The sequence below is a fragment of the Schistocerca piceifrons genome, chromosome 5 (assembly GCF_021461385.2).
Source record: "Schistocerca piceifrons isolate TAMUIC-IGC-003096 chromosome 5, iqSchPice1.1, whole genome shotgun sequence".
In the NCBI taxonomy this organism is placed as follows: Eukaryota; Metazoa; Arthropoda; class Insecta; order Orthoptera; family Acrididae; genus Schistocerca; species Schistocerca piceifrons.
In genome coordinates this window covers 458730545-458757313 of record NC_060142.1, presented here as the reverse complement: position 1 = coordinate 458757313, position 26769 = coordinate 458730545, and positions in this window count along the sequence as shown.

Here is a 26769-nt window from a genome sequence, read left to right as displayed (position 1 = left end):
AAAATTTGTTCCAGATTGGGACTCGAACATGGATTCTCCTCTTGTGGCGATAGGTTACCTTAACCACTCCCAAGAAGACGGCCGCTGTGACCGAGCGGTTCTAGATGCTTCAGTACGAAACTACGCTGCTGCTACGGTCGCAGGTTCGAATCCTGCCTCGTGCGTGGATGTGTGTGATGTCCTTAGGTTAGTTAGGTTAAAGTAATTCTAAGTCTAGGGGACTGATGACCTCAGATGTTAAGTCCCATAGTGCTTAGAACCATTGAAAGATTTGAACTATCCAAGAATGCTTCCAGGCCCGACCCAAGTCTCCAGTCCCATAGCTGCTTTCCATAGCACTTGCACATGGAGAGACTTATTTATTTTTCTTGTCAGGTTTCCTTCCCTTTAACGTGAAATACAGTAGTGCAGCGACTGTATTTGACTGAAGGAGATGGTGCTGGTGACTCTAATATATCCCAACCCTAAAATGTGGCACTGCTGAAGGTTTTTGCAGTGCATCATGTTATCATTTTTTATCCCTCAGCATCAACAACTGTTTAGGGATGGCAATACTGCACGGGACTAGTTAGACTGGACATAGTGGCAGGTCACTGAGCACATCGTGCAAATTGGTAGGATATGACAGGCTCGCCTTCACGACGTATCCTTCACCAGAATCTGAAATATGTCGTGGAACTTACCCAATCTGGCGATTTCCTTTTCAGTCATCCACTGAACCCTCCAGTCGTCAGAGACTGTTGCTTGGTATGCCCGCATAGGTTGTTTACACCCAAATAAGCAAATTAATTCAAATCAACAGGTACCTTGAAGACCTCCTCACTCATCTGTGGGTTATTCAACTTGGTGTACCTATTCACACACTGGCAAAGTCCCCCATGAATTTCATTTTGGCAAAAGAGCGGCATGTCAACATCGATCAATACTTCTATGCTGACTTATATCCTTTTAAACATTGTGTTCCATGAAAGCCCTGGTGTAGTCAAGTAAAATGCAGGACACATAGTAGGGTATGTGTCCATGCACCCACTCTGGAATTTCTCGAAAATATGTCTCAAGCAGGCATGCATCTGTGCCCATGCACAGTAAAGAATTTTCTCCTAAATTAGGGATGCAAACTCCTTGAAAATATTCACTGCCTACCCATACTCCACGTTGTAATGGCAGTGTCCGGCAGTTTAATGGTGAATGTGCCTATGGTAGGCATCATGTTCTCTTCCTGGAATCCAGATATTCGTATGAAACGTCCCCTTTCTTGAGCACTGTCTGAAACTTTACATCATTCGAGTGTGCAGCTCTAAGGCTGTGGATGTCCTCCTATTGCACTGTCTCAGCCAGAGTCTCAAGAAGGCATGTGCATGAAACATAGTGAAACAAGGAAGCAGAGAATAATGTTTTTGGTGACTTATTCTGCGGATCAGAAGTATTGTTCGACGTTATCAGGCACTACGCTGACCTTAACTCGTCTCAAACCGAGATCACCCAAGTGCTCACCAAAGACTCAAATCGTAAAGGAAAAGGGGAACATATTTTGTCAATTGGTATTTCAAGTTGGCTGCATTGTGTGCAGCACTGTGGAACATCACTTTTAGATGACAGTGATCTTTACCTGGATCTTCCGCATTTCTATCCACATGCAGCCCAAATGTTTGACAATCAACTGTCACTTGCAGGAGGCATCATTTCTCTTGCAGTGTGGTCTCGGGAATGTTGGTGCGCCAAATCCAGTCAATGGGCCACGCAAGTTGTTCGAGCTCAGCAAGCAAATAACTCACAGGATTATCCCTGATTTGCATTGATTAAGACACAAGTCATATGTACATACAGCTTGATATGTATCAGCATATGGTACATTTTGTCTGTGCACCACAATAGCTAGGAGGCATTCGAAATTCGTCAGGGTCAGGGTCAGCGCTCCTGGTGGTGGGAATTCTTAAACTAAAAACTAAACTTCTCCCAAACAGGCCATGAAGGCCCAACGGTACTGGCCGGCCGCCGTGTCATCCTCAACACATAGGCGTCACGGGATGCGGATATGGAGGGGCATGTGGTCAGCTCTCCTGGCCGTATGTCGGTTTCCGAGACCGGAGCCGCTGCTTCTCAATCAAGTAGCTCCTCAGTTGGCCTCACAAGGGCTGAGTGCACCACGCTTGCCAACAGCGATCGGCAGACCGGATGGTCACCCATCCAAGTGTTAGCCCAGCCCGACAGCGCTGAACTTCGGTGATCTGACGGGAAGGCCGTTGGCCAGGATTTCTTAAACCTTAAAAAATTACATGCCTTGGTAGGTATTGTCACACTTATCAGTTTGTGGATAGAGCATTCAAATGGATGATATGCCAAATGCTTAAGTATGTGCGAACATGCATGCACACACACACACACACACACACACATACACACACACACACACACACACACACACACACACACACACACAGAGAGAGAGAGAGAGAGAGAGAGAGAGAGAGAGCGAAATGTATACTTATAGTTACAAAAGTCGCCTGCTAATGGTTCTGAAGTCAACTGCCACGCTCCGAACCACCAGTTAGCCCCCTTAGGTCTTCCAGTTCACTGTCGTAGTTTAAGGGCGACGATAAATCCCCATCTGCCTTGAACTGGGGACACTTGCCAACTCCTGCTACATCCCACTCCTCCACAGAACAGTTTCAATTTTGCAGAAGTTACCGCGACACAGACTGACACTCAACTGAATTCACGGCGAGATGCCTCTTGTTTATTCCGAGTAAACTGGTAGCAGCAAGCATGATGCTGTCAGAACCTGCGGAGAAGGAGTGACACGTGGAGCCACATAGGTGGTGTCCAGTGGTGTTATATTGCCATCAGTGACACAGTCCAAAAAATAAACTATTAAATTTATTACCACCTGCTTTCATGTGCCTGTGCACACCTGCCAATACGACATAATTAGCTGCCAGCCAACGCAGCACATGCTGATGGAGTATTACATTAATTACTATGTCATTATCTTATCTGCCACGTGTGGGTAGCCAAGAGATTCTTAATATGTGTGCGCCTACAGTGGAACACTTTTATCAGGCCACTGGTGGCACTGTTCAAAGATTACTATTAACATGTTTGTGCCTCTGCCAGTTTGTCGATGTGAGCCACCCTTTGTTGATGTGATGACGGTGTTGTATGAGACCTGCTTGCTGCGGAGAGCAGATGTCATTATATCTGCAAAGACTGATCTGCACGCTACAGCCATGGTTGTCCCACCCTGTGGACATCCCTCCGTTAGTGTAAAAAGAGGTGGACTCGAAGAAATCACACTTTCCAGATGAAGTGTGTCTCCCAATTTGCATATTAAATGATTACGACTTTTCCATATACAGAGTGGTTCGGCTAGAGCCTTGGTAACAGGCAGCAACTAACTGTTGTTGTTTCCAGTGTGATATAGAAGCGGTGTTTGAAATTATATCTCGCATTCTTGATTAACAGCAGGTGAATGCGTACCTGAAACCTGTAAGTTCAAATGGTTCAAATGGCTCTGAGCACTATGGGACTTAACATCTATGGTCATCAGTCCCCTAGAACTTAGAACTACTTAAACCTAACTAACCTAAGGACATCACACACATCCATGCCAGAGGCAGGATTCGAACCTGCGACCGTAGCAGTCGCGCGGCTCCGGACTGAGCGCCTAGAACCGCTAGACCACCGCGGCCGGCAAACCTGTAAGTGATGGAGTAAGTGATGAAGTATTGTTAAAAAAGTACCGTTTATTGGTAACCCAACTTGACAGTATTTGTACGTTAACTAAAGCACTGATAAAAACGTTTCTGTCTTTTTCGCCGTATATTTTCTTGAGATGTCAAATAGATTGATAACATCCACACCATCCACGATTACAAATACACTGATTAGCCAGAACAATTTGACTGCCGACTTACTACCGATATAAACCCATCCAGTTGATAGCAGCATCTCCTGGCGAGGAATGACTGGTACTCAGACATATGCAAGGTTCACAGTGTCGGTGAGCGTACTGTTCGTGTGTAGAATGGGAAAGGCGCGCTATCTATCTTAGTTTGACCGTGGGCAGAGTGTGATGGCCCAGAGGCTCGGCATGTACATTTCGGAAACTGCACGACTTGTCGGACATTCTAGGAGTGCTGTGGTGAGTGTCTTCAACAGGTGCCGAAACCTGAGGATGAGCGACTGCCCCTCATTGCAGATGTTGCACGTCATAGGCTTGACAGACTGGTAAAACATGACAGGCAACGAACAGTGGGTTTAACTAACACCAGACTTTAATGCTAGCAGAGTTTAAGTGTATCTGAACACAGAGGGCACCGAATACTCCTAACAACGGGCCTCCGCAGCCGACGGCCAATGCATGTTCCAGTGTTAACTACGACTGAAATGGGCACGTGACCATTGGCACTGGACATTGGTGCAGTGGCAGAGCGTTGCACGCTCTGATGAATTCCGATACCTTCTTCATCATGCCGACGGGAGGGCGTGACTCCGTCATCTTCCAGGGGAACAGCTCCATGACACGTGTACTGCAGGATGGAGACAATCTGGCGGCGGCTCTATTATGTCCTGGGAAACATTCATGTGAGCATCCATGGGTCTATTGGAGCTCGTGAAAGGCACTATGATGGCCAAGGAGTATCGTACACTGGTTGCTGACCACGTACACCCCTTGATGACGACCGTGTTTCTCGATGGCAGTGGCATTTTTCATCAAGATGATGTGCCATGTCTTAAGGCCAGGTGTGTCATGGATTGGTTCGAGGAACACAGTGGCCAGTTCCATTATATGTAGTGGCCCCACAATTCACCGGATCTGACCCGATGGAACACATCTGGGATATAATTGAACATTGCGTCAGAGCTCCGTGCTCCCCTCCCCGAAATGAATATACGGGAATTAGATGACCTGTGGGTGCAGATGTGGTGCCAACCCGCTCCAGCGACCTACCGAGGACTCATTGTTTCCATGCCATGATGCGTCACCACTGTTACCTGTGCCAAAGGTGCACATGTAAGCGATAATGTAGGTGGTAATAATGTTCTAACTGATCTGTGTAAATGTGTTCCTATAGATGTATCAAGTCAAGGATATCTTCTCATGATCCTCGATGTAAGAAATGCTGTCTTATTAAAGTTTTGGAGTTACGTCTCCATCTCGATGCAGGCCACTCTGGCATCATTCCTGCGTTTTCCTTGATAAAAAAGTGATAACCACGCCAAACTTTTGCGAGTCTTTGTACTCTTCTCTGTTCAAAACACTTGGAATGAAGTGACGGTCGTGGATTGGGTCTTTATTAAACGTCCAGCATTGGTGAATGTGACAAAGGTTACATCTTAAACACGAATTGGCCACACTCATCGTAAACGCCTTGTGTGCCCATGATACTACAAGCGCTCTGAGATGTCAATGTGAAATGCTTCGGATGCAAAGCAATACCTCTATACTTATACAAGTCTCTGGACAATACCAGTGAGTGGTAAGTAATTTATCACATGATCGTCCAGAACTGCGCATGCAGCCGTGTTTAGAGGGACATTCTTTGACGACTGATTTTGTTTTTTTGCCGTCAGTATTTTGACTGCTTTGATGTAGCCCACCATGAATTGCCTGTCCTGTGTCAACCTTTCAGCTCATAGTAGCACATGCAACCTATGTCCCAGCAATTACTTGCTGGATGTATTCCAATCTCTGTCTTCCTCTAAAGTTTTTACCTTCTACAACTCCCTCTAGTACCATGGAAATTATTCTCTTACCAGTGTCTTACCGTCGCCTCCCTTCTTCTGTCAGTGTTTTTCTCGTATATTCCTTTCCTTGTCGATTTTGTGGAGAACCTTCTCACTTCTTACCTAACCAGTCCACCTAATTTTCAGCATTCCTCTGTTGCACCACTCCTCAAGCCATTTGATCGTCTTTTGTTCCAGTTTTCGCACAGCTTCTGTTTCACTGCCATACAATGTTGGTCTCCAAACGTATATTCTCAGAAATTTCTTCCTCACATTAGGACGTATATTTGACACCAGAAGACTACTCGTAGCCAGGAATGCCCTCCTTGCTAGTGCTAGTCTGTTTTTTATATCCTCCTTGCTCCTTCCATAATGGATTATTTTGCGGTCTAGGTAGCAGAAATCCTTAACTTCCTCTACGTCATACTCCGTAGTTCTGATGTTAAATGTCACAGTGTTCTCAGTTCGGCTACGTCTCATTACTTTCACCTTTCTTCGATTTACTCTTCATCCATGTTCTGTAATCTTTCATTCCATTCACATCCCGTAACATTTCTTCACTTTCACTGATGATTCAATGTCATCAGGGAGTCTTATAATTGAACCTTTCTCTTTTTCACTGAACCTTTCTTTTTCTATCATTGCTTCTTTGATGTACAGATTGAACAGGCTCAACAGTTGGAGCGAAAGAATACATCCCCGTCTTATACCATTTTTAATCCGAGCTCTTTGTTCTTGGTCTTCCAGTCGTAATGTTCCGTCTTGGTTCTTGTACATATAATATATTACCTAGAGCTTAACCCCATTCGTCTCTTACGTGTCGCATACTTTCCCCAAGCCAACAAATCCTATGAACATATTTTGATTTGTTTTCAGTCTTTCTTCCATTATCGACCTTACCATCAGAATTGCCTCTATGGTGCCTCTACGGTTAAAGCTGAAATGATCGTCACCTAATAGACCTTCAGTTTTCCTTTCCATTCTTCTGTATATTCTTCTTTTAAGCATCTTTGATGCATGAGCTATGAAGCTGATTGTGTGATAATTCCGCATTTGTTGGCTCTTACTATCTTTGGAATTGTGAGGTTGATGCTTTTACAAAAGTCTGATAGTGTATCTCCAGTCTCATACATTCTGCACGCCAACGTGAATAGTGGCGTCCTGCTGAAAGGATGGACATACAAAAACGTGAATAGTAGTTTTTTTCCATTTCCTCAGTGATGTTATAAATTCTCATGGAATGTTATCTATCGCTTCTGCCTTATTGATCGCAAGTGTACAAATATCTTTTAAATTCTGACTCTTGTACTGGATTCCCTATCTGTGCCATTTCGACTCCTGTTTCTTCTTCTATCATGTCAGTTATGTTCCCCTCCCCCTTTCATAGAAGTCTTCAATGTTCGTTTTCCTCATACCTGCTCTCTCTTCTGCATTTAACAGCGAAACTTTAATTAATGTTACCGTCCTTGCTTTTAATGTCACCATAGTTTGTTTCGACATTTCCATATGCTGAGTCAGTCCTTCTGATAATCATTACTTTTTCAATTTCCTCACATATATCACGAAGTTATTTCCCCTAAGCCTCGTGCACTGCCTATCTCTTTCATTCCTAAATACTTGTCTTTCTGTGTTCCTGAATTTCTCTGGGCATTTTTTTCTTCGTTCTTTCTTCGTATTACCCATATTTTCCTTTCCAACTTCTGTGACTGCTCTTTTTCGAGATGTCTATTCCTTTTCGGCTGAACTGCCTACTGAAATATTCACTGTCGCAATACCTATGTCTTCGGAGAACTTAAAGTTTATCTCTTCGTTCCTCAGTACTGCTGCATCCCATTTCTTCGTGCATTGATTATTCCTCGGTGTGTATATTAAACTGGGGACCAAGAAACGACGGAGAGGCTTCGTCCCGCCGTAGCCCTCAGTGGCTTACAACCCCACAACAGGCCCCACACCGAACCCAAGGTTATTGTGCGGTTCGGCCCCCAGTATGGTGTACACTTACGTGGAGACAGTGTTTGCGCAGCAATCGCCGAGATAGTGTAACTGAGGCGGAATATGGGGAACCAACCCTCATACGCCAAGGCAGATGGAAAACCGCCTTAAAAACCATACACAGACTGGCCGGCACACCGGACCTCGACACTAATCCACTGGGCGGATTCGTGCCGGGGACCGGGACGCCTTCGCGCTCGGGAACCAGCGCGTTAGACCGTGCGGCTAGCCGGGCGGGCTTCTTCCTTAGTAGTCTCTTAAGCTTCAGGCTGCTCTTCAACATTAGTGAATTGTGATCTGAGTCTATACCTACTCGTGAATATGCCTTACAGTCCATGATCCCAATTTGGAATCTCTGTCTGACCATGACATAATCTAACTGGAATCTTCCCTTATCTCCCGGGATTTTCCAAATGTAACTCCTCCTGTGATTCTTGGACAGAGTATTCACTATTTCTAGTTGCAACTTATTGCAGAACTCAGTTAATACTTCTCCTTTTTCGTTCATACTACGAAGCCCAATTTCTCCCATAAACCTTTCTTCTGCCCCTCCTTCTTCAACTGCATTTCAGTTTCCAAAGACAATTAGATCTCTATCTACGTATTGAATAACCCTTTATGTATCCTCATATATTTTCTCTGTGTCTTCATCTTCCATTTGCGACATCGGCTTGTAAGCCTAAGCTGTTGCCGGCCGAAGTGGCCGTGCGGTTAAAGGCGCTGCAGTCTGGAATCGCAAGACCGCTACGGTCGCAGGTTCGAATCCTGCCTCGGGCATGGATGTTTGTGATGTCCTTAGGTTAGTTAGGTTTAACTAGTTCTAAGTTCTAGGGGACTAATGACCTCAGCAGTTGAGTCCCATAGTGCTCAGAGCCATTTGAACCATTTTTTGAACCTAAGCTGTTGTTGTCAGTGTTGGCTTGCTGACGATTCTGCTGAGAACAACCCTATTACGGAACTGTTCACAATGACCCACTCTTCGTCCTACCTTCCTAATCCTAATGAATCCTACTCCTGTTTTAGCATTTTCCCCTGCTGTTATTATTATTCTATACTCGTCAGGCCACAAATCATTGTCTTCTTTCCATTTCACCTTGCTGACCCCCATTGTATATAGATAGAGCCTTGGCATTTACTTTTGAGATTTTCTAGCTTCCATACCGTGTTCAGACTTCTGACATTCCCCGTCCCGTCTCATAGAACGTTATCCTTTTGTTAGTTATTCAGTCTTTTTCTTTTGTTCACCTCCTTCTTGGCTCTGCTCTCCGTGAGATCTGTTTGGGGAACTAGTACGCAAGCTTTTGCCAGTGGATAAATCACCATGACACTTTCCGCACAACCACAACTACAGAGCCACGTGTCCTCGGAATACACATTGTATATCTTTAATGCAGTGATTTCCACTGTCTTCTGCATGCGCATGTTGCTGATCATTACTGATTCTTCAATCTTTTAGGGACAATTTACCACTCGAAGGGTAGGAGAGCACCCTGAACCTTTGTCCACTCTTCTGCCGACTTTGACAAGACTTTTGGCACAACAAAAGTGACTCCTCATGCCAGAAGTCTTCGACCACTGTTTCTTCAAATTTAATATGGATGTCTACTGGTCTTGATTTCACCCTTTCGTTTTGCTTCAAGCAAGGAGTGGAATTAAAATTGTAGCTGGAAGGATATCAATGATACATTCGCTAATGACTTTGCTATCCTGAATGAAAGTGAAGAAAAATTGCAGGATTTGTTGATTGGAATGAACAATCTAATGAGTACAGAATATGAACTGAGAGTAAATTGAAGACAGACGAAAGTAATGAGAAGTAGCAGAAATGAGAGCATCGACAGACATAAAGATTGATGGTCACGAAGTAGATGAAGTTAATGAATTCTACTACCTAGGCAGCGAAATAACCAATGGCGCAGAAAGGAGGACATGGAAAGCACAGCATCTAAGGCAGTGAAACATGGACTGTAGGAAAATCGGAAAAGAAGAGAATCGAAGCATTTGAGATATGGTGCAACAGACGAATTTTTAAAATTATGTGGACTGATAAAATAATATGTGGACTGATAAAGTAAGAAATGAATAGGCTCTGCACAGATTCGGAGAGGAAAGGAATATATGGAAAACCCTGAAAAAGAAATGGGGCAGGCTGACAGGACATTTGTTAAGACATCAAGGAATGACTTCGATGGTACTAGAGGGAGCTGTAGAGGGCAAAAACTCTACAGGAAGCTAGAGATTGGAATATATTCAGCAAATAATTATGGACGTCGGCTGTAAGTGTTAGATGAAGAGGTTGGCACAGGAGAGGAATTCGTGGCGGGCCGCATCAAACCAGTCAGGAGACTGATAAAATGTCTCTAGTGTGTTTCACACACTTCTCATAAGTTGCATGTATACGGAGCGTTTTCCACACCAATTTATTCACACAATTTTAACCTATTTTTTGCTTTCCTTGAGTGTACGAGTTATTAACTGTCATACTTCAAACCAGAATCAGTTCTGGTTTAGCATCCATCATGAATGTCTATTATACACAAAGAACCACAAAACCATTCTGAGTGGGGTACACACACTAAAATTGTTACCTACTGACGTGCCTATGAGCCATGCTGCATTTTTTAAACCGTTAAAATCTGAAGTTGATGTAGAAATTTATGTTTTGAAGGTCAGATTGATTTCAACACTTCTTGTGTAAATTGTGATGCTATTGCTGAAGTTTTTCCGTCCTTCTTCATAAATGTTCTTTCCACATATAGCAAACTGTTGCTTCAAATTTTTTATATTATCTTGGTGTTGATGAGAATCCTTACCTTTTCATTATTATTAAATGTCGCTGAGACATTGGTTTATGGGAGAAATATTTTTGGTGGATGATTCGCTTGCCATATTGAACTGGGTTGTTATATCACTTGATTTAATTACACAATTTCAGTTCTGTCGATGTAAGGAACATGTAATTCTTCCTTGTTGTAATGTTGTGCTTCCATTGCAAATTGGTGTACTAACAGCTGTGTGCTTTGGTTTTATACCTTATACCAATGCTGCTGCTTCAAGTGAAGACGTACCATGATTTCGTCTCCTCGAAAATCAACTACATTCCCTTCCTGATCCACCATGTTCAACAACAAATGGTATAACGTGCGAACAGTCAGTAAGAGATATATCAGGTTGCTTGGTACTTTAAAGTATATCTGGGTCCCATTTTGAAGAAAAATGCGTCGATTATATGAATTAATCTGTTGTTGAGATATGAAATTTTTGTGATATTATACTCACCAATGATCTCCATCTACATGGTATTTACATCTACATCTACATCTACATGGACACTCCGAAAATCACATTTAAGTGTCTGGCACTGGGTTCATTGAACCACCTTCACAGTTGTCTATTATTCCAATCTCGTATAGCGCGCGAATAGAATGAACACCTATATCTTTACGTGTGAGCTCTGATTTCCCTTATTTTATCAGGATGATCGTTTCTCCCTATGTAGGTCGGGATCAACAAAATATTTTTGCATTCGGAGGAGAAAGTTGGTAATTGGAATTTCGTGAGAAGATTGCTCCGCAACGAAAAACGCCTTTGTTTTAATTATGTCCATCGAAAATCCTGTATCATTTCAGTGACACTCTCTCCCTTATTTTGCGATAATACAAAACGTGCTGCCATTCTTTGAACTTTTTCGATGTACTCTGTGTGCCAATTTTCAGGTCATGCAGTTGCCATAGAGGGGGTGGTGGCATGCCACAGGTTGCAACAAACAACACATGCAATTACCCAAGATGCGTGACCTCACAAAGTGCTGGGGAAGGGTTCCTGGAAGTCTTATCTTATAGGTGACCTTGTGATAAGACTTATCTGTACCAGAACTCGCAGTGATATCCTACTAGAATACTGCCATGGTTAACACTATTTTCTCTTGCCGCACTCAATGTGCGCTCCTCAAGGAAAGAAAATAAAAACTAGGTCGCTTTTACCAACAAGTTTTGAAAAGACTTTAAAGTACTGTTAGATTTCTGGTTCGTCCTACCTCTTATGGCTGCCTACTTAATTGGGCTGTTGTCAAAATATCGATATATCGTTATATCGAACTTCTTCTAAAAAATAACGAGATATGTAAGCGATTCTTCCTCCCTGGATATATCGCTATACCGATATCTAAATGGCAATATAGAGTACCAATAATTTTTATTTTATATTTTTTTTCACAGCTTTCGGTAAATATTTGGAGTTGTTCTTTCGAAATTGTAGTATAACATAATTTTAGTTTAACAGTGTGAAGGAATCTTATTACTTTTTGAGCTTTAATCGAATCCAATCTTTCTCTTTGACTGTGTGAAGCAAGTACATGCGGCGCAAATGAGGAAATCTGATTTCGCTGAGGAGCGGCGGTGTGAATGTATTAACAAGATTTCCGATTAGAAGAAATAGCAAATCAGTTGAGTTAAAAAAAAAAAAGTTAACAGAACTAGTATGCTGTTCTTTCACACCGATATTCTTCAAAAACAGTTGCTGAAAATGAAGAACGGAAATCTAATCAGAAGGTTGGTCTTTGCGGTGGGCGGAGATGTGTGAGGGGACGTGCTGACGTAATCGGCGCTCGACGTTACCAACAGAAACCGCAACTTTTAGCTTCACCACACAATTTTGACACTACAATTGCTAGGTCGCTGGCGTTGGCAGAACTGAAAAAACAAGGAAGTAGACATGAAGTGTTCCGGACAAATCTGATATGTGATGGAAATGAAATGAGCGGTTGGTGTCATTGGCCGGAAGGCCCCTTGCGGGGCAGATCCGGCCGCCTTGGTGCAGGTCTTATTACATTTGACGCCACATTGGGCGACCTGCGCGCCGGATGAGGATGAAATGATGATGAAGACAACACAGCACCCAGTCCCTGAGCAGAGAAAATCTCCGACCCAGCCGGGAATTGAACCCGGGCCCGTAGTACGGCAATTCGTCACGCTGACCACTCAGCTATCGGGGCGGACTAGAATTAGTAATGAAGAAGTAATAAATTAAAACTTCATGTGATGAAACCGAACGACGGACCCATCGGATACCTTTTACTGAGCAACTTACATTGTTAGAAAAGTCGCTATCGCCAAGCGTGGAAGTGCATCGTTGTCGTTTCATTTCTTGCTCTAAAGAGGATAGGCCAGCTGCTCTGTTCATGTACAGCCGGCCAATGTGGTCGAGCGGTTCTAGGTGCAACAGTCTGGAACCGCGCGACCGCTACGGTCGCAGGTTCGAATCCTGCCTCGAGCATAGATGTGTGTGATGTCCTTAGGTTAGTTAGGTTTAAGTAGTTCTAAGTTCTAGGGGACTGATGACCTCAGAAGTTAAGTCCCATAGTGCTGAGAGCCATTTGAACCATTTTTGATGATGTACAGGATATCTAATAATAATTCAGTATTTAAACATACAGCTCTAAAACGGGCAGTATATTTAGAATATGAAGCCGATGTTTTATAGGCCCGTTCGTCGATGTTTACTCCGTCGATATCTATACTTCTACCCGATATTTTGTGAGCCTATAAAGATCTCTTTTTAGTTATCGATATGTCGGATTCCGTATGTTTTTAAAAATATCAACAGTCCTACTCCTTGATACAAAGAAATTTATCTGATTTTAATCTCCATGTGGATGAAAGAAGTCAAATGAATAATAAACTATCCAGAAACAGATCCACACCTAATGAACAACATGACTTCGTATCTGTTTCTTATAGCGGAAACACAGAGGAAATTATGGTTCTAAATTTCAGCATTTATTAATTAGTGATATATGTAGTAAACTAAATACTCCACTTCAGTCAAATATCCCTGCTTTTTGGCCACACATCTGTATTGGAATCTACAAACCTTTGAGTGCCAGACTGCACAGTGATACTGTGTATTATGTAAGCGAGTCGTGTGTTCTGCATTTCGTTGTACATACGGAGTTATTTATGTTTTTGAATTTTCCTTCTTCACCAACATCCTCTAAAGTTTACGACTCGTCGCTGCGACCTTTGTCCCCTACTTAGTGTTGTACTCTACATTTATTAATATTTTTAGCATTTTGTTACTTCTAATAGCTCTTTGACTATTTTCTTTGTAGACGTCTCCTTGGTTTTATTTTTCAATATTTTTTACTTCCAATATGCCTATTAAAAACTTAGTCAGTCTCAATAAACGTTCAAAAAATTTAGCTGTCTTTTTTTGTGTAATTGTTACGAGGTACCTCTGATTGTTGATCTCTTGCACAACATTTTCTTTTGATTTTTTATTGCTGACCAGCTGGTCCACGTCATCCTTCTTCAAAGCCACATTTCCATCGGTTGTAGATGCTTTTTATCGGTCTCTAACAGTTCATACAGGAGCACTCTCCAGGATAAAATCATAACATTGTTCTTTAACTGTAAACTGTTCTAAGGCGATGGGCGACAAATACCTCTTCGATGGTGGATGTTTCGATCGCTGTGGTGAAATCTTCTTCAGAATTCTGCTGGTATCCCTGGATGGCTGTTCAGGAATATGATGCGACCAAACGACTCAGATAGTTTCAGAGCCAATGATAATGGCCACGAAAGATGCATACTTTTGTAAATTTTTTTTCTGTGCTAAACGACTTGTTCACTAGAAACTGTCTTCATTAATTGAGAACGCGTTTAGCTATTACATTTATTTTTTAATTACCTTCTGCGATTAAAGTGCTGTAAAATGCCCAGTTTCTTCTATTTTATTTATTTGAATTTAGTTGTCAGGAGTCGTCCCCAAATTTGATAAGCTGACTGTCATAGGCCTGATTTTTTTCAGTGCTAATTTTAAGTTATATTTTTTTAATATTGCTGAAAATTTAGAGAGTATATTCTGCAAGCGTGTTTCGCTATCAGCTCTTAAGAACTAAAGAAACTGGTACACCTGCCTAACTGCGTGTAGGGCCCCCACGAGCACGCAGAAGCGCCGCAGCACGAGTGGCATGGACTCGACTAATGTCTGAAGTAGTGCTGGATGGAACTGCAATCATGAATACTGCAAGGCTGTCCACAAATCCGTAAGAGTACGAGGGGCTGGAGATCTCTTCTGAACAGCACGTTGCGAGGCACCCCAGATATGTTCAATAATGTTCATGTCTGGGGAGTTTGGTGGCCAGAGGAAGTGTTTAAACTCAGAATAGTTTTTCTGGACCCACTCTGTAGCAATTCTGGGCGTGTGGGGTGTCGCTATGTCCTGTTGGAATTCCGCAAGTCCGTCGGGATGCACAATGGACGTGAATGGATGCAGATAATCAGACAGGATGCTTACGTACGTGTTACCTGTCAGAGTCGTATCTAGGCGTACATGGGATCTCATATCACTCCGACTGCACACGCGCCACAACGTTAGAGAGCTTCCACCAGCTTGAACAGTCTCCTGACGCCTTGCGGGATCCATGGATTCATGGGGCTGTCTCCATACAATTTGAAACGAGACTCATTCAACCAGGCAACATGTTTCCAGTCATCAACGGTCCAATATAGGTTTTGACGGGCCCAGGCGAGGTGTAAAGCTTTGTGGCGTGCAGTCATCAAGGGTACACGATTGGGCCTTCGGCTCCGATAGCCCATATCGTTGATGTTTCGTTGAATTATTTGCACGCTAGCACCATAGAAATTTGCAGAAATTTGCGGAATGGTTGCACTTCTGTCACGTTGAATGATTGTCTTCAGTCGTCGTTGCTCACGTTCTTGTAGAATCCTTTTCCAGCCGCAGCGATGTCGGAGATTTGATGTTTCACCAGATTCCTGATACTCACGGTACACTCGTGAAATGGTCGTACGGGAAGATCCCCAATTCATCACTACCTCGGAGACGCTGTGCTCCATCACTCGTGCGCCGACTACAGCATGTCGTTCAAACTCACTTAAACCTTGATAACCTGCCACCGTAGCAGCAATAACCGATCTAACAACTGCGCCAGACACTTGTTGTCCCATAGGCGTTGACAACAGCAACGCCGTATTCTGCATGTTTACGTATCTCTGTATTTGAATACACATGCCTATACCAGTTTCTTTGGAGCTTCAGTGTAATATCTTCCGCAAATATTATGCAGTGATAAAATTATAAACAGCCGACCAGTTGCAATTGATAAAGAATTCTTTACCTAGGTTTCAACAAATTTAAATTTGTCTTCTTCAGAAGGTGGCCTAAGGACAATGAACATCATAGCTTACATTAGAAAGGTATGAAACTTAAGTCAAGAATAGATTTTAACACAAATTAGAGAGCTCTTGCATTACAAAAATATGAGAACGACGACTGGTACTTACAATTTTACATTAGTATGGACAGATGTATCACCGCCGTTTTTACAAATGTCTGCATAGATCCATTTGTCAAAATTAAAATATAGCCCTAAAAATAGGGTTTGTCACGTAAATATAAATTAGTACATGGATGTTGCAGAGCTCACAACCGACTGAGTGTAATCGGCCAGCGTAGTCACTCTGCGGCCAGGGCAGGTGGCGCTCATGGCGCGAACCATGTGCCGCTTGGCGTACAAAAGCAACGTGTAAATTATCAGTATTAATAACGTCCTTAGATAAAGTAACAATAAAAAGAAGGAAAGCGTTTAACACTCCCGTTATAACAGTGTGGGAGCCTTGGTACAATTAATGTAGTTATACATCAAAAAGGCAGGTGGCGCTTACGCCGAGAGAGTTACGTACAATGGCATATACAGCCAGAATATAAAATTACATTACAATATTAGTGAAGCCCACACACGGTATATACGTCAGAACTTTAAAATTGACAATAATGGCTCTTAAAACAGAATTACGAACCCTGGTCCACAATCCAGTTAATACACATTCGCAGGGAACCAACGTTTTAGAGCCAGACAAAATCACATAAGGGCCGATGTAGTGGCAGCCATACATCGTGAGAAAACCACATTACATAAAGGGTAGTGAGCTTAAAGATTTGAAAGTGCATCATAGCTTCCTGAGAAAATAGACCACTGAGGTTACCAGCATTAATGTTTTACCATAAACAGTACAGGTTTAAAGCCTTCGAAAAATTGTCTACAAGCAAGGTTCAACTGGTCGTTCAGTATATTACCGTCTTTGAGCTCTAGATGTTTAAAAATTTGTAACTCTTCCCACAGATCTAGTCTACGCCCTTTGACTTGTCTGTGTAGGATAACCGTGTCTTCTAACTGTTTAGGCGTATGGCCGGCTATCAAGAGGTGTTCAGCAGTGAATGCAGTGAATGAGAAGTGCAGTCGCTTTAACTCCTGATTTTCTTCCTTTGAAGACCTTGACATCTTTTTCCAAGTAACGATTAAAGAAACAAGGGGACGATGAGCGTTACAAAAGGGGTAAAACTCTGGCTTTACATTGTTTTCCATCATCACACTTTGATTTCCTATATGTCTGTTTTTGTTCTGTTATCTTTCCAGATTGTGTATCTTTCAAGGATTTTCCTTGTGTCGTGATAACTGTTATCTAAGCACGATGAAAGCACGAGATGTGTGGCTGATGTAACTGATATCCCGAGGCTCTTCTCCCTCGCGGAGGATTCTCTCCTGCTGCACGAGGAAGGGGATGGTCGGGCGCCGGCTCTACTAATGAGGCCGCAGTTGGTGCAGAACGGGTCTGCCCGCGTACGCGCGGCAGCTGCGGCCTCCTCTGCTTGCACCCGTCTTTGCCCTCCGCGAACCTGCTCGCTGGTCATTCCGCTGGTAGCGTGAATGGCCAGGTGGCTGGCTGGTAAGCTGGTTAGTCGCCCGAGCTCATTCCGTGCGCGACCTGCAGCCCTCAAAGAACGCTCTGATCCTCGACCTCACTTCTACTGATTTACCACACTGCTCCAGTAAGTACTGGCAGTATTTAGTTTGCTGTGAAATATGGTTCAGTGAGCAAAGAATGTTCCGCGCTACATATTTCATATGTGCCAAGTCTTCAATGTGTGTGTGTATGCGGCCAGTAAACCATTGCCAAGCAGATCCACACTAAGTACAGATTATCTGTGTCATCGGTACTCCAGCAGATCTTATGCTGTGTTCGTACAGTTCAAGTCGTGGGTACTAGATAAGTTTAATAATCTCTTCATTAGTGAACTATGCTGAAGCAAGAGGAATCGAATCAGTACGAGCTACAATACATTTAAGAAGACTTTAACTACGTATATTCACTCAATTAATTGAGCATTTCGATACCATAGAATCCTTGTCTCAACACTAACCCCCGCCCTTCCTTCTCCGAGTAAGCGAAACTGTTGTACATTAAAATGTTGTGTAACGGCTGAGTCTAATAGTTTCCTGGTGTTTTCGCGATTGTGTATAGCTGTAGCAAGTAAAAATATCTAGTATTAGAAAAAATATCGAATATTAAAAAACGGTCGCTGGTAACAATGACAAGTTATATTTAAAAAAAATTGCAGCTATAATTGTCCATTTTTGCCACAACATGAAGACTCGTTAGTTAAGGACTTTCAAACAACACATTTGATCTCTACTTGTCAATGATTGTTGTTTTAATGTTATAATCCTGGAGAAACAATCGTGTGAATTTGAGAGGTCTTTACATGAAGGCGGAAATATCCCGTAAGGTTTGGGGCTATAAGTTCGCATTCAAAAATTACATACTACTCGATATTAGATTTACACTGAAATACATATTATAATATTTATGTAGCTTGTTTATGATTGCGTTGATGGTTCAAAAAATGGTTCAAATGGCTCTGCGCAGTATGGGACTTAACATCTCAGGTCATCAGTCCCCTAGAACTTAGAACTGCTTAAACCTAACTAACCTAAGGACATCACACACATCCATGCCCGAGGCAGGATTCGAACGTGCGACCGTAGCAGTCACGCAGTTCCGGACTGAAGCGCCTAGAACCGCTCGGCCCCCGCGATTGCGTTGATAATTGGCCATGCTTCTCTTGATTTGTCATCCACGTCATAGATGATCAACTTGACTTTCCTTTCCTAACCATTTCCTGCCCTATATTTTCTTTGTTTTCTTGTCAGTTTTTATTTTTTACTTTATATGGATGGCCAGTTACCAACAATGTGCAACGGTCGATAGTTTCATCGTGACCATAAAAGCCTTTGTATCCTGTACTGTTCAGCAATTTGCAAGTTCATTAATTTAGCACAGTTATGTTAGTTACACATTTCTGTATCAAATTCTTTGCTAAGTGTTGTTGCCGGCGTTGCAAAACCAGGAAATGGCAAACGAGTGTACACCCTTATTTTTCATAGAAGCTGGTGCTGTCACGCAGTCAACGATAATTTTCGTTAATAATTCTTTCTCTGTAAGTGTTTATCTGTGACTGCAATAGCGTACTAAATGTAACTACTAAATCGGGACATAATATGTAAAACGTGTACGAGATGATGAAATTTTAATCCTGGAAATGTGTCGAATTAAGAAAAATCCAACGAAGTTTGATGTTAGTGCGAGTACACTGCAATATTTTTATACGTCCTAGCTAATACTAAGAAAGGTAGTTGATCTAAGGGTTCTGTACAGAAGGTGGATATATTTGTTACGTGTAGAAAACGAAGATTTTGAATACCAATTTTTCCTCAGATACATTCACAGAAATTGTGAAATTTTACTTCGAATGTTCTCTTACATGTAAATTCGCTTTCAAACCTATGATTACAGTACCCTACAGCTGGGGGTGTCCATGATGCTTCAAGCGATGTTTTTGAGTCTATAACATCGATTTGGTGTACTTTACCTGGATTGTGGTCGTAGGAGTGATTACGAGCCTAAGAGAGCTCTGTCATTAATACCTTAGAGCATTATTTCCCAATATTACTCTCGGCCTAAGCAATACTTTTGAGTCTATAATATTGATATAGTGTGTACCTGCATCGTAGGTAAGTTCTGTTTGGATTAAGTAATGGATGTACGGCACGTTAACTTGTTTAGGGTCGCCTTTTGGAAGGAGTGCTCACGGGACTAATAGGTAACACTGTAACTTTAAAGTAGTTTGAACCTCAAATATCAAGATTCACTTGGGACGAAATGTAACACCGGACCAAGCGTCAATCCGATCGTTATACATGGTGCCAAAAACAAAAAATATTCTCCCAGTGCAAAATTATTTTCCCACTGGCTACATTTTCTCAGCGTAATAAAACAGCTTTATTAGTTGAAATAAAATCTCTTCTGTTCAGTCGCATCAAGAGCTCGTTTGATATGGTGTGATTAAGCAACTGTGACTGATAAATTTCCATTACTAAACAGTTTCAGTAATTGAAAGCAATTCTGGTAAATAAAAAAGAAATACTAACTGTAACAACTGATCTTTCTTGTCAATATATCACAAGTGAGTACAATAAATATCAAATTGTTCGCTTACATTCTCATGCTAGCGCTATGGTAACGGTTATAAAGTGGGTGGGTTGTTTTGGGGGAGTACTGCAGACAGCAAGGTCATCGGTCTCATCGGATTAGGGAAGGAAGGGGAAGGAAGTCGGCTGTGCCCTTTCGACGGAACCGTCCCGGCATTTGCCTGGGGCGATTTAGGGAAAACACGGAAGACCTAAATCAGGATGACCGGACGCGGGATTGAACCGTCGTCCTCCCGATTGCGAGTCCAGTGTGCTAACCACTGCGCTCGGTTAACAAAGTGGTCTATGATGTTTACATAGGGCTGATACCTCCATTTTCTTCTGATAACCGGCATGACCATGGACTGATCCAACAGTAAAGGCCTTTAATTCTACCATTAACTGGAAGATGTAGAGAGAAACGTGATTGTCGCCTCAAAGTAGTTTCCGTTTCGATTTCCTTGTCTTATAGAACATCTTTTGGATCCTCATGAATCCGTTAAACTGGGATATCTGTATCTTAGACACACTAACAAAGTCATTCATTTTCGTTTCGTGACGTTTTTATTCATTTATTTCTTTGCTTTTGGTAGTGCCTACAGTTCTTTGCGTATCTCCTGTACCAACCTTGTAGCTACTTCATTTGCAGTTTTATGCCACAGGTTGTGTGTTGACGTGAATTCGACATTCCTTTTTGCCGAAATCCATGGTAGCCAGTCTCAGAGAACATATTTTTAATGTTCGTCTACAAAACAGAACTACCGTTAGACAGTAGATTTCCATACGCGTATCGCTGTACGATCTGACAGGAGGTAAATGCTTATTTTCAGCAGCAGATTTGTTGGAGCGATGTTTAATATTACTATTCTACAGGCTGTTCTATAACTTCCTTTTGTGATTTGTTGTTACGAGGTATATTCGGAAAGTAAGGCCCGATTAGGCGCGAAACGGAAACCACTGTGAAAAATCCGATGGAACTTTGCACATATGTGACGGGCAGTGTCTTTAGTGTGTCTGTCGATCGCTTCACGTCGCTCTTTTCAGTTCAGAGAGCAAAGTGATTACGTAGAAATGCCTAAAGCAACATTGTCTTCCGCCAAGTGTGTGAATCTGGTGAGAGATTTCGCCTGAAGTTATGCAGGCCACATAACATCAATATCAGGTATTTTTCTTTTCAAAACAGTTTTCAGCAGCGTTCTGCAGGGCCAATGAAGACGTTTAAGTAGCGTTTTCGATGTTACGTGTTTGATCACCCACAATACAGCTGTTAATTGGCTCCCTCCATTGTTCATCTTTGCTCACATGAACCGCTGCTATGAAGACAACATTTTGGCACAAACACCGAAAGGCAGACCAGTGTAGAGAATTGACGGAAAGCAACGGGGGTCGCTTTCTGTGATGAGGGTACTCGAAAGTTTGTACAACGCCACGACAGATGTCTCAGTCGGAGTGGCGACTATTTAGAGAGGTTGCTATAAGTTGCTAGCTGTTGCGAGTAAAAAATATTTTCACTGTGGTTTTCATTTCACGACCAATCGGATTTCCTTTCCGAACAGCCCTCGTAATTTAGTCTGAAATTAGTTACGAAACTGTACCTACAATTACGTCAAACGCTTCAATTTTGAATACTGATCATTCGCTACCGCGTGACGCCTCACCATTGTGGCATTTCTGTACATTTCTTAATTTCCAAAGGAAATGTTAAAATGTGCTCTTCACTTCTGTCGTTTCTAGGTCATTTATTATCCAATGGAAAAGTGTCTTAACAATTTACTCAGTTTCTTCTGAGTCTTACAGTCTTTTCACTTACTGAATATTGCCTATAGCGGTGAAGTTCTCACGTCTTGTACTGACATTGTATTGAAATGGGGTCATTCTCTGGCAAGACCCACCATCACCATCGGGAACAATCTTGGAAATCAAACCGCTAGGAATTCCACCGGAGCCGCTTGTTTGGCGCGTTCTTTGTCTGTGTTGGCTCGTACGCACAGGGTCCCTCGCCAGCGTCATTGACGATTGTTGTTACGTCGCTTGGTAGGTGAGCCACGCCCACCTTCGCTGAGACTCGCCTATTGCTAATTCGGTACGCACACCGTTATGTTACGTCTCAGGCTCTTTGGTAGTTGCAGAGGCTTGTAACATCCATTCCCTCCAGAAGGACAAGAGTGCTCCTTCGTAACGATTGCGTCACAACGTCTTTGAGTCTTTGCCTGACTTTTTTATTTTGTCATAACAATCTATGAAGACAGACTGTCCTCGTGGAATGCAGCTTGGCAGCTTGAGAGACAGGGTAGGTACTCAGACTCGGAGCGTGTCGGCACTTTGGTTAAACTACAGTTGGTCTAGTATACCAATCAACATAGATACTGTTTCCTCACCTTCTGAAGCAGATGTCTAACTATTTGTACTGTTTGTACCTCATATTCTCAAACGTAACCAGTAAAAAAAGTCTAAAACAGCTTGAACGGTGACAGACGTTACAAAGAGAGAAGAAAACACATTATCGCCTCAGTTGTGTGACTGGATACATTATCGCCTCAGCTGTGCGTCTAGATTCGTGATTTCCTGTCAGAAAGGTCGCAGTTCTTAGTAATAGACGGAAAGTCATCGAGTAAAACAGAAATAATATCCGGCGTTCCCCAAGGAAGTGTTATAGGCCCTCTATTGTCCCTGATCTGTATTAACGACGTAGGAGACAATCTCAGTAGCCGTGTTAGATTGTTTGCAGACGATGTTTTCATATACCGTCTTGTAATGTCATCGGATGACCAAAATGAATTGCAAAATGATTTAGATAACATATCTGTATGGTGCGAAAAGTGGCAGTTGGCCCTGAATAAAGAAAAGTGTGAAGTTATTCACATGAGTACTAAAAGAAATCCGCTAAATTTCGATTACGCGATAAGTCACACAAATCTGAAGGCTGTAAATTAAGTTAAATACTTAGGGATTACAGTTACAAATATCTTAAATTGGAACGACCACATACATAATGTTGGGCGTAGAGCCAACCAAAGACTGCGATTCATTGGCAGAAGAACACTTAGAAGGTGCAATGGGTCTACTTAAAGAGACTGCGTAAACCACGCTTGTCCGCCCTATTCTGGAGTATTGCTGTGCAGTGTGGGATCCCCATCATGTAGTACTGACGGATGCCATCGAAAAAGTACAAAGAAGGGCGGCTCGTTTCGTATTGTTGCAAAATAGTGGAGATAGTGCCAAAGACAACGTGAATTGGTGTGGCAATCATTAAAGCAAAGGCGTTTTTCGTTGCGACGGCCCTTCCTCATGAAATTTCAATCAACAGTTTTCTTCTCTGATTGCGAAAAAATTCACCCACATACATAGGGAGAAATAATCATCACGATAAAATAAGAGGAATCAGGGCTCATACAGAAAAATTTAAGTGCTCGTTTTTCCGGCGCGCCGTTGGAGAGTGGACCGGTAGAGAGACAGCTTGAAGGTAGTTCATTGAACCGTCTGTCACGCACTTTATTGTAAATAGCAGATTAATCACGTAGATGTGGATGTAGATGTACTGAGCGAAAATATTGTGTTCACTGTCTGTCGCGAAACTGAATGCATCTGGTGGCGTTGGGGCACGTGACGAGCTAAAGAAGGTATAAAAGTAGAGCGGAAACTAAAGGGGAATCACAGTACGGTACTGTCAAAGATATTCTGTAGCAGTATTATCTGGGGCTGAACGAGTAAAACCCGTGTCAATAATAGGGAATGTATAGGCACTCGGGAATCACAGATCTCCATCACGACTCCCACATGGATGTGCTAGAGGCAGCAATTCAGAAGTGAAATAAAGTAAACATAATCCAAACCTGTTCACGGAATGGTGAATTGAAGGTCTTCTAGAGGTGATGGAGCTTAAGAAATCTCGAAAGAAAAGGGTAGAATAATTCCAACAGCGATACTGGCCGCTGTTGGGAGAGTCCATTGACCTCAGCCGCATGGATGAATACTACGGCCCGGCGCCTGGGAACAGAAATCAAAACAGTGAAGCTGGTCAGCTGTTTTGAGGGCGTTCAGTTTACCAGAAGAGCACCAAAACCATCGTAAGCACTAGTAGGCGACAAGGTGTTGAAATTCCATACCTAAAAACGGAACGGGAAGTGGGAAGCTAGGGCGTGGGGGGATGGCTACAGTGTACAGTAGGGTAGACGACTTTCTGTGGCAGACATGTCGACAAAGAACAGTGCTGCTGCAAGCACAAGTATATGGAGTGCGCTCTTCAACGCATGTTGTTACGTTGTTGAACATGGAGCTCCACAACAGATGACACCTGGGTGTTCTTTTTTAACCCAACGATATTGTCAATTACGACTGTAGTAAACGCTGAATCAGCGAGATGGGACCGTTGGTCAGTAGAAACCTGGCGACTGGTCGGATGAATACGTCTTTTATTACTGCAAAACGTCGATGGCCGAGTATGCCCCCTGAACAGTTGCTCAAAACATGTACCGCGTCATACACACAGTCTGATGGGGCACTATTAATGCATGGGTGACATTCACGTGGACTTCCACGGATCCTGTGGTAGTAATTGAAGGCATCGAGGCAATTATGGAGTACTTGGACATTATTGCGGACCACCTGCATTCCGTCATGGTTGATGTCTCCCCATCGGCGATGGCATCTGCCAGACAGGTATCTATACATATCACAAGGCCAGAATCGTGCTATTGTTGTTTGAGGAGCACGATAGCAAAATCGCGGTGATGTCTTGGCGACCAAAGTCACATTTTGTGAACCATATGGAACGTATATGTGAGATTTTATGGGACGTCAAATCCGCTTCCACAAACCACCGTTGGGTACCATTAAATTTCGGGTGTGCAGCCGCATAACTTCAGCTTCTTCTCCTAATATATCGGCCATCTTCAGAGTGAGCCGAAAGACTGAAGACCCAGCACTCCCTTCACGCTTTTAAAATTTTGGTGGTGTATTGACGACACGCTTGTTGTGTGGCCCCATATTGAAAATTAATTACAAGAATTTTTAAAACATCTGAACTCGATCAATACACATGTTTACAACAGAAATTTAAAAGGGGTGATACCTTCCATTTCTGGATGTTTTGGTTCAACACAAAGTTGATTGCACCTTGGGACGTACAGCATATGGGAACCCGATATGCACACTGCTGCCACCATCATTTGTAGATGATGGGTGTTCTCAGAATTTTACTTCATAGAGCATACATCATTGCTGACGAAAGCAGCTGCAGGACAGGCTCCTGCATTCAAAGAAAGATTTTGAAGCCAAAGGGTACTCTCCACAGCAGATACCTAGGCGCTACGAACGAAGCCCAAGGTGGCCATAAGCAATGCAGAAGCAGATGGAGGAAGATTTATACCCATGACTTTCCTGCCGTATGTGGGAAGCCTATCGTCAGAAATAGGACTGATCCTCAGAAAGCACAGTAAAAGTAATTTTTCGTCCTCCACCGGAAACAGGAGCATTCTTAGATTAACGATGATCTGATGCTTCGGAAGGCTGGGGTCACAAGATCCGTCGAATATGCTGCCTCCATGAAAGATTTATGGAACACTGCACGTATACCCGCCTGTTACCGCCAAATAAATCGGCTGTGACGGAACACTATATTGATACTGGCCACTCTGTGTTGTACGAAAACGTCGAAAATGTAGTGTATACATCTTTCTGGGACTCAGTGATGAAAGAGGCAACTGAAATTCGCTTGGTTACGAATTTAATTAGTAGAGAAAGCGCTTTGCAGGTTGGATAAATCATTTAACCCGGCGCGTTCTGTAGTAAACTTTCAAAGACCTCGCGACAGTGCAGCTCAGTGTGGATCTACTGCGTAAACACTGATATAATTCATGCACCACATTGTACTTCTTTACGCCGATCGACGTCTCTTGGGCCTATGTACCTGTGGCCGCATGCGCAGTGGCTAAGTTCACGAGTTCAAAAAGACGAAGCGAGTGCTGGAGCGTCAGTCTTTCTGCTTACCTTGAAGATGGCTGAATGAATACAGACGAAATATGAGGGTAATACCAAAAGTAAGATCTTCTATTTTTTGATAAGTACACAGACCTGTTTATTTCTACAATGGTTTACATCCGTTTACAGCTTGAACATTTAGCTATTTTTCGACATTATCACCATTTCTGTCGATGCATTTTTGTAGACACTGTGGCAGTTTTTTGTATGCCCATTTCGTACCAGCTCGCCGCCATGCTGTTCAGAAAGTTATGAACTTCTTCTTTCTCCTCGTCGTCGGAGATGAATGGTGATTATGTCGAAAAATAGCTAAATGTTCAAGCTGTAAATTGATGTAAACCATTGTAGAAATAAGCAGATCTATGCACTTATAAAAAAAATAGGAGACCTTAATGTTGGGATTACCCTCGTCTTTTTTTTAAAAAAAAGAAAAGAAGCTGAGTTTATGAGGCTACACAACTAAAATTTGATGTAGCAGTCATTACGCAGTGAAAACATGACCCGGTCGAAGGTTCGAATCCTGCCTCAGGCATGGATGTGTGTGATGTCCTTAGGTTAGTTAGGTTTAAGTAGTTCTAAGTTCTAGGGGACTGATGACCACAGCTGTTAAGTCCCATAGTGCTCAGAGCCATTTGAATCATTCGAAAACATGACCTGATTGTAGACATCTGTGCCACATAGCTCCAGAGACCTACCCAGAACGTCACGATTCCTTGGGTCCCCGAAGCGTTGCTGTTCTGCGT